The sequence below is a fragment of the Medicago sativa genome, chromosome 1 (genome assembly GCF_051527215.1).
Source record: "Medicago sativa cultivar Bolivia chromosome 1, Bolivia_mono, whole genome shotgun sequence".
NCBI lineage: Eukaryota > Viridiplantae > Streptophyta > Magnoliopsida > Fabales > Fabaceae > Medicago > Medicago sativa.
Window position 1 is genome coordinate 13,891,050 of NC_140749.1, and position 14,730 is coordinate 13,905,779.

The 14,730-nt window shown below is 34.6% G+C and overlaps 1 non-coding gene across 1 annotated transcript; it reads right to left on the minus strand.

Annotated features, from left to right (window-relative positions):
- Nucleotides 1-14,290: 14,290 nt before the first annotated feature.
- Nucleotides 14,291-14,397, minus strand: LOC146952900 (small nucleolar RNA R71). The gene has a single exon (XR_015025162.1). It is a non-coding gene; the product is annotated as a small nucleolar RNA R71 (small nucleolar RNA).
- Nucleotides 14,398-14,730: the final 333 nt, after the last annotated feature.

Sequence of the window (14,730 nt, forward strand, 5' to 3'; positions counted from 1 at the left end):
TGAGGTTGATATTTTGAAAATTTACGAGATTTTCTAGGAACCGGTTTGCTTCTACACTCGTAGAGCGGGCTAGACTTATAAGAGTCTAGGTTTGATGGCACATATGTGTTATCTACTCGTTCTATGATTTTAGAGCAACGGCCGGGGCCTAAACTCAATATATATTTAAAAAAGTAGAAAATTATCAACGTCAATGACTCGTGCGTTAGTTTACAAAGTTTTCTTTAAAAGAAAAAAAAATCAACGAGCAAGCATTGGAATGATTAAGCAAGATATAGTATGCGAGAATGCGAAGGTGCAAGGTTAGATGTTCAAGAAAGATATGTTTAAGTGCTATATGAGTTTGTAAAAGGAATTTAAGTTGATCGGAAACAAGTTTAAGTATCATATGTATACCTCAGCAGGTAAATCCAACCAGCAAAAATGTAAGGTTGTGACGTTGGTTGCAACATGGAAATCTTGAGAATAGTTCAAGAAGTAAGTGTTCAAGTGATAAGCATGAATTGAAGTCTTAATGGCTCTAACGGATCAGAGTATTAGTTTAAGCCAACCGGTGGAGATCAGAGTAGCGCCATGGAAGCTAATCGTTAGTCACGAAACATGGAATTTTAGTATGTATGAATTTTTGTAAAGAAGGTTCGGTTGGTAACACAAGTTTAACAAGAAACATCATAAGCCAAGCGAGGATTTCTCGATGTGATAAGTAGGTATAGATGTTTATATAGTCAGCATTGGCTAAGGTAAAAGTTTAAAGTATGTATCTTTACCTAGGTAAGATGAGAAAGACAAGTGTCACCATATATAAATGGGCTAGGATGCATGAATGATGATAATGGGAAATAGGTAAGGTTCAGAAGGTTACCTTTCGTGACTCAAGTAAAGAATCAAAGCATCAAGAATGATGACCGGTTTTCGGAAAAGGTATTAATGCTCAAGCGATAACCGAATGAGATGATGTGGAGAATCAAGTTTAGTGTTCCGAAGAAGAGGAACAAGTTAAAGTCAAGAGGTCCAAGGATTTCCTATGGATATGTAAGTGGTATTACGAGTATGTATATCGGTTAAAAGGGAAGAATCTATCTTTGAAGATTATGCATGTTAACATGAGAAAGAGAAGCAACTTTTGAGTGATGTGTAATGAGATACATATTTTGTATGCAATACTTGTTGAGTGAAAACGATACTTGTTAAGATGTGTCAAAGCATGGTTTTATATATTTTTTAAAGCTAAGATTGGTATTATGGAACTTGGGAACGATGCTTATTTTCAAACTCATGGAATTTTACATTTTCGAAACTGATGAGATACGTTTTAAGTAGACTCACTTAAGATGAACAAACTTCAAGACCAATTTGTCGTGGACAAGTTTGGGGGAGTTGTTAAATCTTTTTTCAAAGAGTAGAAACTCGTCTGGTGGTTCTGTGGTACCATTACAAATTCAGTTTTGGAAATGATAAAATCTTTTTAGTCATGTATTTATTCGTTCCAAGAATCCGAATACCAAAGCTTAAGAAATTTTTTACAAGAAAGATTCTAGAACACGTATCGTTATCATTTAACAAGAGGCGGCACCTGAAGGTATGTACATGTTATGGAGACGACAATGTTCGTATGAAGTCAATGACATACAAAATATTCGGTAAAGTGTTAAGAATGTTTGATGTATGTGCAAGTGAATTTGCTAGAAAGTTTCAAGTGCATGTGAACCACAATGTTGGTTATTAGATTGTCAGATGAAGTGGCAAGTTGATTTCATTCTTTCATGTCAAGCTATGTGAGTTACTCATTAGTTCGGGTGCAATAAGATTGCAATGAGATAGGAAGATTTCTTAAGACTCGGAAAGAGATAAGTGATTCGTGGAATCGTCTATATGAGTAATGCAAGTAAAAGACATGTGTCTCAAGGTACGGTAAGATTATGTATTCAGGATAAGATGTATGTATGAAAAATGTCTTAATGTTACAAGTAAGCACTGCAGGGCAAACCTGGTCTCCGGTAGGATTCCAGTTAAAAGGCAAATCCTGAGTGTTCATGTTTATGATAAGATACCTTGTGAGAGGTTTATGTTAAGCAGGTAAGATACGAGTCCAAGACAATACGTCTAGGTGTTGTTGGAGTAAGCCCTAATAGCCAATCTATGTTGATTGGATTTGGATTTGTATCATGATATTGATATAAGTATATATTGTGAATATATAATAACTAGGCATTTCTTTATTGATTTTGTTTTGTTTCAAAATAATAAAGTCCCTAGAATAGTTAGTCTGTTTTATGGAACATTAAGTATAACTTAATTGTGAGACCCCATTAAACATAAGGACACTATTCTTAAAGTATCTGTAGTCAAGCTTTATTGAGAAGTGGGATATCGTTAAAGCACAGAGACTATTATGTGGGTAGACTGATGATCACATCTCACAAATCATGGATAAAGAGTTATCAAGTTTTCACATAGATATAAATATTAGGAGTAATATTTATATTGGATTGACCCGTCATGAGAATACTACATAGTAAAAGTTATGAAAAGTGTCATAAGATATTCTCATAGTGATAGTGGTGTATTCCACCCTTCGACCTGAAACCACTATGTACCCTAGATGTTGGAGTCGAGTGCTTTGTTGCCATTCAAACGTTGTCCGTAACAGGATGACTATAAAGTTGGTTGATGGGTACTCCATGAATCATGCTGAGGGACATAGTGACCTAGATGGAATTTGCCCCTCCTACATAACAGGAGAAATGTCTACGGGCCCAATATTGAACTAGACAAGGATGACACGGTCTATGCCTTGTGTTCAATATAGACATGAGGGCAAAAGGGTAATTATACACATGATCATTATCACAGAAAGGTTTCGTCAGATCACATGACATTCTCGTCACTTGGGTAGCAGTGATGTGTTGCTAGATACCGCTCATTGTTTATAATATTAAATATGTGATTTAATATTATTGCCAACGTTATGAGAACCTATAGGGTCACACACAAAGGACAGATAGATGAGAGAAATAAATAAGTAAGACTTATTTATAAAATAAATAAATAAGTGAGACTTATTAGTAATTAAATAATTAAATATGACTTTATTATTTAATTTACGAAAAATAGAGAAACGCGGTCCACCGTAAGGTACGGTGTGTTTAAGTGAAATAAGGTGCACCGTAATGTACGGTGTACTTAAGTGTTTGACTTTCTGAGCACACAAGTGGTTCTATAAATAGAACCCTTCTGCTAAAACTTTTGGTTGCTTGAAAGACTTAACCTAATTCTAAAAGTTAGAAACGTAGCCGCCGCTCTCTAAACTCTATTCTCTTGAATCTCCGTTGGAATTGGCTAGCACCGGTCATCGGAGAAGTTCTGTTCGTGTGGACTGAGTAGAGGCATCGCTGCTTTGCTTTGCTCGTGATCAGAAACAATTCTGCTACAAAGGTTCTGCGCTTCAAGAGGTAAACACATAATCCTTAAAGTGTTTAAGAATGTGTTCTCGTTGATTTGTGATTAATGATTTAATCAAGATCCGTTTCAATGGGATTTCTTTCCGCAAAGAGGATTAAAATTTTGAAAAACCCCTCTTAAAATCCCTTGAGTGGTATCAGAGCATTAGGTTCTGATTGAATCGTTAATTCAAATCAAATTTTGATGCAATGATGTTTATAGAGTGATATTCGTTTTATGCATCTATATGATTAAATAGTTTAATCATACTGTTTGATTATATGATTGTGTGTATGATGTTGTTTTCGAAAATTCTGTTTGAATTTGATATTCATACTATTTATTGTTTTGCATATGATGCAATCGGCACTCTTTCTGGTTTCTTAAGCGAGCACTTCGATTTTCAATTTTGATTTGACCGAGCATTTTGTCAATCATTGACCTACTTGTTTTCTTTAATTATCGAGAGCAATTGTTGTTCTTTATTTTATTTTATTTTTAAAACAAGCACCGGATGTGTATTGGTTTTGGAAACCAAGAAGCAAAAATCAATTTTGTTAGTCCATTTCAGGTGGGTATAACGTTTGTTTTAAAACTCAATATTTTCAATTATATGATAATTGATTGATTGTCCCTTTTAAATTTGAATGAACTCAATTATGTGATAATTGTGTGGCAATGATTTTGTCTTCTTCTAAATTTGAAAGAAACCGAGAAAGAAACAACAAGTTTTGAATTTTGTTTTGCAATGCAAATTTGATAGTCACGTAATAATAGGATCGTTCATTTTGTTTTGGAAGCAAATCCGATCATTGATATTTAGTTATAATATAATTGAATGTCAATTTATTATATAATTAATTTTTTTTTAGATTGCTTTTGGAAATAACCAGAATTTTAATTGGTTTTAGTTTGTTGAGACAAAATAGGCAATTCCAAGAGTGTTGATCCGAAATATATGACAAGATATTTGTTTCATAAATGTTATGCGCTTGCTTGCCACGAATAGTTTTAAGTTATAACTATTATTGGTAAATTAAAATTAAAGGATATATTTTAATTTACTTAATGATAATTATTATAATAAAGGTTATTATTGCAATTATATTATTGATTTTAATTGTGAATGGTATATGGTTATGACCTTAGATTTTGGCGTTCCGTTTATTTAAATACGACCTGCGTGTCGTGATTTATTTATTTATTCTAAATACGACCTGCGTGTCGTGATTTATTTTAATTATTTTATTTAAGTGTCAAATAATGTAATTGCTCAAGTTGAGGAGAAGACGACGCCAAAAGATGATTCCGATGGAGAAACTTTTGAAGCTTGCTCGTGGGTCAAAGAATTGTAATAAAATAGTTTATTTAATTCTTACGCGTTAGGAGGTCATAACCATACTACCTAATTTATTATTTTATGTATGTGATGCATGAAATGTATGTTTATTTAGCGCATGTATGAGATGTATGCTTAACATGTTTTAGATGTATGTTAGCATGTATGTTTTAAATGTTTTATATACTTGCTTTCTATGAGCATGAATGTCATGCATCTTAATAGACGCGTGTATGCGATACACATGTCGGTGAGATCAATCTTAATTTAAATCCTTCAAAAAGAATATGAAGTAAATTGTTTTCCAAAGTATAACACACTTCAAGACTAATATCGAAATGTGTAGGTTTCGCCTCCGCGAGGTGCACTTTCTATACTAGTAAGTTGTGGTGCGGTAATTCTATTTACCGATTGTTATTTTTGGATCTAACTAAAATATATTTTAATAAGATTAAAATATATATATATATATATATATATATATATATATATATATTTACTTCAAATGAAATATTAAGTTTAATGCTTTCCAAAAGTTTAACACCCTTCAAGACTAATATCGAAACGTGTAGGTTTCGCCTCCGCGAGGTGCACTTTCTATACTAGTAAGTTGCGGTGCGGTAATCCAATTTACCCAAGTGTTATTCTTTTGGGTTTAACTTAACTAAATTAATTTTAATAAGATTAGAATAAATTTAGAAGCTATAATTGGGAAATGTCTATATGATAGACTTGAGTAAGAGTTATTCACTCAAATGATTTGAAAGTTGTATGAGATACAATTGGAAGGAGTTCCTACCTAAATAACTGAGTTTTGAGTACAGCCCCCGTTGACTTAAAGCAAGGTGAAATATGGATTTCAACCCACTAGAAAATCTTCCAATGTGATTTTCCGATTCAAATGTTGAAGGTCATTTGATTTGAGTAAAATAGTGGGAGCATATTTAATTAAAGACCTAATTAATTATGTTTTTAAATCATGATACATTTAATTTATTTATTTTCTGTATTTGGAATTTCTTCGCCTTATACATTTTTATTATACTGTTAAATGTTCTTATGAAGAACAAAATCTTCAGAAAGGAGTTTCTGAATTGGTACAAAATTAAGAATTGTTCTTAAGAATAAGGAAAACTGTATAATTTCGAGCAACCATTTCCTAGCAGCTTTAAATTCGAAAAGAATGCTTGTCAGAAGCATCAGGTCGATTGAGTGGATATAAGATATCCTATAGTGGTAATGACAACAGATAATGATATGACCATTAACCTCAATGTTATAACTGCAAGATACGATAAAGAGTTTCAACCTATCAAGTAGATGGAAATGGATAAGAATAAAATTCAAACTTTGTTTCTCTACCTTGGAAGGTTAAACATGGTTGCTAAATAGGGAAGCAATTATTTCAAAAGTTGAAAAACAAAATTGCTCGTAATTTTGTAAGAGTCAAAATAAGAAAGAAGTAAGACTTCTTATTTACCCATATAGTTATATAAAGTTAAATTTCTACTTCTGCATCATAAGTATATGATACTTGATGATTAATCTTATATTTGTTGAAATATAGAGTTTTAAAGAAGTAGAACATTAACTATAAGTGAAGTCCACCTACGTCTAGAACGGAACAAATAGTTTCACTGACTATGAGAGCTTATGCTTGGACTTAAACTTAATTTGATATGGAACCAAATAATTGTTATTAAATTCCGTATAATATAGAAGCATTATGTCCTAAATCTTGTATTGACAAGAGAAGGATTGTGTAGTTGAATAAAAGACAAATTTTGTCCTATTATCCGAATAATGCTTTCTATAAAAGCGTGTTAATCAAATAATGCAATTGAGTTCCATGATCATGATAAGCTGATCTATAACATATGTGAAAAGGGATCAAATGAGATTTGAACCTTTTGTATATCATTGGCATTACTGTTTAGTACAAACAGGTGTGATTCACATTTCCAAAATCTATGGATATGGACTATTGGACTCATTTGATTTTACATCATTTGAAGGATGTGAGCCCCATCTTTCAAAATAGATTAGTATACCGGTCACCAACAAAGGTGAAAGGACACGTAATTTATTTGAGTTTATATACATATGAGATGTATATGCAGAACTAAACATATTTGCTAGATATATTGTTTCTATTACTTCATCTAACATTACTAAATCATTTAGTAGATAAGCAAAGTGTATTTGACACGATTCAAGAAAACTTTGAAATTGTTCAAAGATTTTAACAATGAAGTAAAAGGAATAAATTTGAAAAGTATAAAGACTATACGAGTTAGTCGTGATGGTAAATGCTTGATTAATGAGTATAATGATTATTTATATCGTTTCATGTTTGACATGACTCGATCTAAAATAGTTTGATTATAACTCAAAGACTCTTTAAATTAATTAAATTTCAGTTATTCTTCACCCACAACAAGTTCTAATTGAGCAATCATAAAGGCACCATATTAGGTATGGAGGTAAGAGTACCTATTTTTGACTTTATGATAATTTGAGGTTATATGGTTTACTAGATAAACTAAACTTCAAATTAAATGAATGTATACTTGTGGAGGTTCCCTTAGGAAACTAGAGGATATTATTTCTACATCTTCTTCCTTGACAAAAGTTGTTTGTCGCTAGAACTGGAGTATTCTTTTTCAAGGAGTATAGCTCTACAAGAGCTAGTGGGAGTGATGTAGAACTTGAATTAAGTCAAGTACCACAAAATACATTTCAACAAAGCGTTGTTGGTAAATCGCTAGTTCGAGTAGCACATGATCTAGATGAGTCTGATATGTCATAACACTAGGATGAGAAACATGATTTGTCATGACTCAACAAGGTGATATGATGCTCATGGAAGATAAGCACCTGACTTACTAGAAGGTCGTAAATGGCCTGATTTTGAGAAGTGGCTAGATGCCATGGGATCTTATAAAGAATCCATGTACACAAACCATATATGGATATTGGTTATATCATCCAAATGAGTATGACTCATAAGATGAATGTGAGTTTTCTTATAGAAAACTGAAATGGATGGTATTATGAATACCTTTAAGATGTGATTGATTGTAGAAGGTTTCATGCAATTCATGATGCATATCATGACGAAACCATTCCATCATCGTAATACTTAAATCTAATGATCCCAATTCCCATTGTTGTATAATACATGTTCTAGAAGATGGATATCGAGGTTGTATTCCTTAATTGGAATAACCTTATATATGTATTTGATATATGTAGGATTTCGTTAATCCAAAGGATACTAGAAAGGAAGATGTATTATAAAATTCATTTACGAATTAGAGAAAACTTCTCGAAGTTGAATTTTTATTTCATTAATGAAGTTTTATGAAAACTTTTATTAATAAAGAAATCTTGTGCACATAAGGAGATTAGTGGGAGCATTGATATTAGTTTGGTGGAGTATGCGTATGACATACTAGTCACCAAAATAATTTATCTACACATGTTAGACATGGTTGGAAATTATTTTCAATATGTACCAAAATTGATTATAGTGTTCGACACTAGAATACCTTCAAGAATATCCTTGGATGTCTTAAAGGACTATGGATTGTTTCTTGAACACGGATGAAAGAAACATTGTAAAGGAGTTACAATGGTGTTAACTTTCATATCGGTGTATAGTATATCCAGATCGTAATTTGGAGTAAATGTTATGCTAGGATATCAACTATGAAATTTGTAAAAGTACAAGCTTCAGATAGTTGTTGTTTCTATTACAGATGTCAAATATATATGATTTGGATTGTTTAGCTCATAACTGAGTGAAAACATGTGTTTCTTGCGTTGCGGATTCCATTGATCTCGTCTGACGTAAAATTGGTTTAAATCCTGCAAGCAATGAAAACTTGATCTCACCAATGATCCAAATGTATACTTTGACACTTCAATTTCTTTTCGATAGAAGATCGAAAGTGGAAATTGAAAGAAGTATAACCTACCAACAAAGGAAAGAGTTCCTTATCTACTAGAATAGTATCATGCCCAGAGTGTGCTTGGTGCTAACACTTGACCAATAGATATTGAGTTAATATTTGATTGGCTTTTAGTGCTAGTGGGAGATTGTTGGAGTAAGCCCTAATAGCCAATCTATGTTGATTGGATTTGGATTTGTATCATGATATTGATATAAGTATATATTGTGAATATATAATAACTAGGCATTTCTTTATTGATTTTGTTTTGTTTCAAAATAATAAAGTCCCTAGAATAGTTAGTCTGTTTTATGGAACATTAAGTATAACTTAATTGTGAGACCCCATTAAACATAAGGACACTATTCTTAAAGTATCCGTAGTTAAGCTTTATTGAGAAGTGGGATATCGTTAAAGCACAGAGACTATTATGTGGGTAGACTGATGATCACATCTCACAAATCATGGATAAAGAGTTATCAAGTCTTCACATAGATATAAATATTAGGAGTAATATTTATATTGGATTGACCCGTCATGAGAATACTACATAGTAAAAGTTATGAAAAGTGTCATAAGATATTCTCATAGTGATAGTGGTGTATTCCACCCTTCGACCTGAAACCACTATGTACCCTAGATGTTGGAGTCGAGTGCTTTGTTGCCATTCAAACGTTGTCCGTAACAGGATGACTATAAAGTTGGTTGATGGGTACTCCATGAATCATGCTGAGGGACATAGTGACCTAGATGGAATTTGCCCCTCCTACATAACAGGAGAAATGTCTACGGGCCCAATATTGAACTAGACAAGGATGACACGGTCTATGCCTTGTGTTCAATATAGACATGAGGGCAAAAGGGTAATTATACACATGATCATTATCACAGAAAGGTTTCGTCAGATCACATGACATTCTCGTCACTTGGGTAGCAGTGATGTGTTGCTAGATACCGCTCATTGTTTATAATATTAAATATGTGATTTAATATTATTGCCAACGTTATGAGAACCTATAGGGTCACACACAAAGGACAGATAGATGAGAGAAATAAATAAGTAAGACTTATTTATAAAATAAATAAATAAGTGAGACTTATTAGTAATTAAATAATTAAATATGACTTTATTATTTAATTTACGAAAAATAGAGAAACGCGGTCCACCGTAAGGTACGGTGTGTTTAAGTGAAATAAGGTGCACCGTAATGTACGGTGTACTTAAGTGTTTGACTTTCTGAGCACACAAGTGGTTCTATAAATAGAACCCTTCTGCTAAAACTTTTGGTTGCTTGAAAGACTTAACCTAATTCTAAAAGTTAGAAACGTAGCCGCCGCTCTCTAAACTCTATTCTCTTGAATCTCCGTTGGAATTGGCTAGCACCGGTCATCGGAGAAGTTCTGTTCGTGTGGACTGAGTAGAGGCATCGCTGCTTTGCTTTGCTCGTGATCAGAAACAATTCTGCTACAAAGGTTCTGCGCTTCAAGAGGTAAACACATAATCCTTAAAGTGTTTAAGAATGTGTTCTCGTTGATTTGTGATTAATGATTTAATCAAGATCCGTTTCAATGGGATTTCTTTCCGCAAAGAGGATTAAAATTTTGAAAAACCCCTCTTAAAATCCCTTCAGGTGTAGCAAAGTAAGTTCCAAATCATGGTGTACTAAGATGACTTCAAAGTTTAAGTGATATTAAGATCAAGAAAGCTATGTGTTTATGTATGTGAATCAAGAAATAAGACGAAACACAAGCAACAATGAACTTTTTAAGAGTCTGTGTTTCAAATAAATGGCTCAGACCATGGATGGTGAGTTTTTGTCATAATGATTGGTAGTCGATCACTAAATTTCGAGGACAAATTTTTTTAAGGGGGGTAGAATGTAATATCCCGCCTGTCAGTATCGGTATATTACCAGTCGATCGTGTCAGAGGATTTAAAATCATGGAAAGTAAGTTAATGGAAATATTTTATGAGATGCCAGCTTGTTACGGATAAAGTAACAGTGACGTATTAAATACGCCTAAGGCAAGGGCATTTCCGTAATTTCACAAAAAGGAATATTTATATGTTTTGTGTGGGAAAATATCTCATTTCCCTTATCCTTTTCTCTCTCTTGGTTGGGAAAATATTTTATTCTCCTTTTCTTTTCTCTTCTCCCACGCCATCTTTCTTTCCTCTCTCAACCAAACTTTTCCAAATCTTCTCCCATCTTTGGCAAGCTTCTAAACTATGTATCCTCATGATCTTTTGAACTAAGAGAAGCTTGTGTTGTGTTTGATTTCTCTACTTCTTTCCCTCAATAAGTGAATCAAGAATTTAGGGTTTTGGTTATGTTGGGAGTGGGAGCTTGATCTAGTGCAAGATGTGGTTCCTCCATGAACATAGAAGATGAATAGAAGTTGGAATCAAGGGCTAGGTTTCAAGAAAGGCAAGAAGCAAGAGTTAGGGTTGTTGGTTAGTAAGTTCAAAGATGAATCAAGTATGGTTTCTTCATGATCAATCAAGGATCATGATGTCTTAGATTTCATGAAAGACATCAAGATAGTGATGGTTTGAGCAAAGGAAGCAAGAGGGACAAAGCTAGGGTTTTGGCATGTTTGGGCTTGGCACATAGTGATGCTTCAAGAACTTGTTTTAGGTGAGTTCCATAGCTAGTTTTCCTACCCTTTGGGATTATGATTATGCCATGTATGTTTAGCATGAATAACATGAAATTCTAGGGTTTATGTATTAGTCTAGTTGCCCCTTTTTATGTCATGCATGCTATACATGTTAATACTTGCCATATGCATGTTTTATAAGTTTCCAATGATCAAATATGTTCCAAAACACATAGAGACACTTGGTTTGAGGTTTTTGGGTCAAAAATACCATTTTTAAGTGTTCTGGACTGTCCTAACTCGCCACGGCGAGCTATTACTCGCCACGGCGAGCTAGAAATCCGAAAGGGGGGTCCTGCTCGCCCCCAACTCGCCACGGCGAGCTACCACTCGCCTCCCTAGTGAAATCACTCGCCTAGGCGAGTAAGACAGTGAGAAATCTCACTGTTTTGCTTGCTTCAGGCATGCATGGGGATTCGCGATGCGGTTTTCTCCGTGGTGTCTTTTTACGAATGTAAACCCCTCAAACCAAGGTCCCAAATGATGATTAAGGAAAACAAGATTCTTATGATAAAGAGGCAAGTATTATGCATGTTAGTAATGCATGGTATACGAAAGAATCATGTCATGAATCGGGTAGTAAGTTACTCATTAAGCAACGAAAAACTAGAGCCTCGACATAGTTGTCGAGAACTAGCTAGTTAGCATGAATTCTTAGAATGATAAGACATGAAGTATAAGCTCTTCGCATATGTTTAAGAGTGTTTAGCAAGCATGTTAAGTCGTGGTTTGATTAGTTAATCACTCCACCATGATTAAGAAACTACAAGCATGAACAAGTATGAATTTACCGCTAATCGGATCGATTAAGGTTTCGAGGTAAACATGTATGCATGATTAGGTTTATCCTAAATTTATGACAAGTTTTAAGTAGGTGGCATGTCTCTTGCTATCCACACCAGGGGGATACAAGGGGTTCTCATCATGAGAACGATTCAAGCCGTAAGGGACCCGCATGTCACCGAAACCGCAAGACTAAGATAATAACCGCATGGCGGTGTTCGTGTCTCTTGTCATCCACGCCAGGGGGATACGGGAGGTTCTCGACCTAAGGGGAACGGTTCAAGCCGCAAGGGACCCGCACGACTGATGAGTCATAGATTAGTCTAATTTAATGCTTTATTTAATTTAGTTTTATTTTATTGCATTTTATTTCCTTTTAGAATATTTTACTTTAGATTGCTTTTTATTATATTTTAGGAACGAATATATGGTGGAAGGTGTCTTGGAGCAAAAGAAAGAGGACTGGAGCAAATACAGTTTGAAAATTCGAAGATACGGGACAAAAATATAATCCCACCAAGTCAGAAGCATGGCACGGCCCGTGCCAACATGTGGCACGGCCGTGCCCGTCCCCAGAGTCCACTTTTGCTGCTTTTCTTCAAGCCCAAGTTACCCTGTTGCAGCTTTACCGTTTTATCCTTTTAGTTGCTTAGTTTCTAAGTCGATTGTAAAGCTATAAATAGAGTAGCTCTCCACCATAAACATTCACCTTTTACTTTGCTTAGAATATTTCTATTTTCAATAAAAGTCTTTATTTCTTTACTTTCTTTCTCGCAATTTTACTTTACTGTTATTTTCTCTCTTCTTCCCCCATGTCTACTATGAACATGAGTGAGTAGACTTCTTCGTCTTAGGATTGTTGGGGAGTCTAAATGACATACTCCTAAACAAACCAAGCTTAAACCCTAATTTCTATGTAACCCTAATTTCTAATCTAGATTCACCGTCTTAACGTGGATTAACAATTATCAAACTGTGGAAGCGAAAGCGGAGGGTTTGATAATCGTTAATCCATCATCCCAAACATCAATTCATAAAGCGAGAGTGGAGTTTTGATGTTGGAACAAGTGAATCTAGACAATAATTGCAAAACAGTGAAATAGTCTTTGCAATTATTGAGACAAAGAGTAGTTTCAATCCTCTATGCATCTTCTAGTAATCAAGTCAGCGAAATAGGCTTGGTTAATAGAAGTAAACTCTCACCGGACTTTCATCGGAAAGGTGAGGGGCTAAGGGAAACCGGTCTTTAGAAATTAGTGTGTAAACCATGAAATTAGATGTTTAAGTCTTGTCTAGTGAAGGGTTTGTTATTATGACAAACCAATAATCCTAAGGCTCTTTATTAATATTGTTATTTACCTTCAGCAATCAAACTCCTCTTTACTAAACTTTCTCTCCTCTAATCATTCTTTAAAAAGTTAATTAAGTTGAACAACTCCCTAGCGGAACGATACTCTTACTTACTACTATTACTTCTATAGGCCGTGCACTTGCGGTTTGGCCCTATCAAGTTTTTGGCGCCGTTGCCGGGGAGTTAACTAATTTGATTAACTTTTTTTTTAGTGATTAGAATTCTCTCTTCTTTCTCTTTTCTTTTTCGTTTTTATTTTTAACTTTTTATTTTTCTGTTATTGTTAACTTCTTGGGTTCTCAATTTTTTATGCGAAAAACCAGAAATCGAGTTGTAATAATCAACGAGATCGAAAGGTATTTGCATAAACGAAAGAGAGGCGCACGAAATAACACCGCCATGGCCAATCACACTCTCAAAGAGTATGCAACGCCGTCTACAGCTGAGCCACAAGCTGTTATTGTGTACCCAACGGTTGAGGATGACAACTTCGAAATTAAGCCTGCCCTACTTAACTTGGTGCAGCAAAACCAATTCTCGGGATCCCCCACTGAGGATCCCAATCTCCACATCTCTGTTTTCCTACGAATTAGTGGAACCATGAAGGAGAACCAAGAGGCCGTAAGACTTCATTTCTTTCCCTTTTCCTTAAGGGATAGAACTAGCGCTTGGTTCCATTCCCTCGAAGTCGGTTCCATTGCTTCATGGGATCAGATGAGGCAAGCATTCCTTGCCCGATTCTTTCCACCATCTAAAACCGCTAAACTTAGAGACCAAATCACGCGGTTCAACCAAAAAGATGGGGAATCTCTCTACGATGCGTGGGAGCGTTTCAAAGAAATGTTAAGACTTTGTTCCCACCATGGCCTAGAGAAGTGGCTTATAGTCCACACTTTTTATAATGGCTTGTCTTATACCACTAAGATGTCTGTTGATGCAGCTGCAGGTGGAGCACTTATGAACAAGAACTACACGGAGGCGTATGCCCTGATTGAAGACATGGCTCAAAATCATTACAAATGGACCGACGAGAGAGCCATCACTAGTTCTTCATCCTCCAAAAAGGAGGCAGGTATGTACGAAGTCTCTAACTATGACCACCTCGCTTCTAAAATTGATACACTAACTAAAAAACTTGAAAAGCTCAATGTTAGTGCTATCAATTCTGCTTCTACTCCTTCTTGTGAAATTTGTGGTATAAC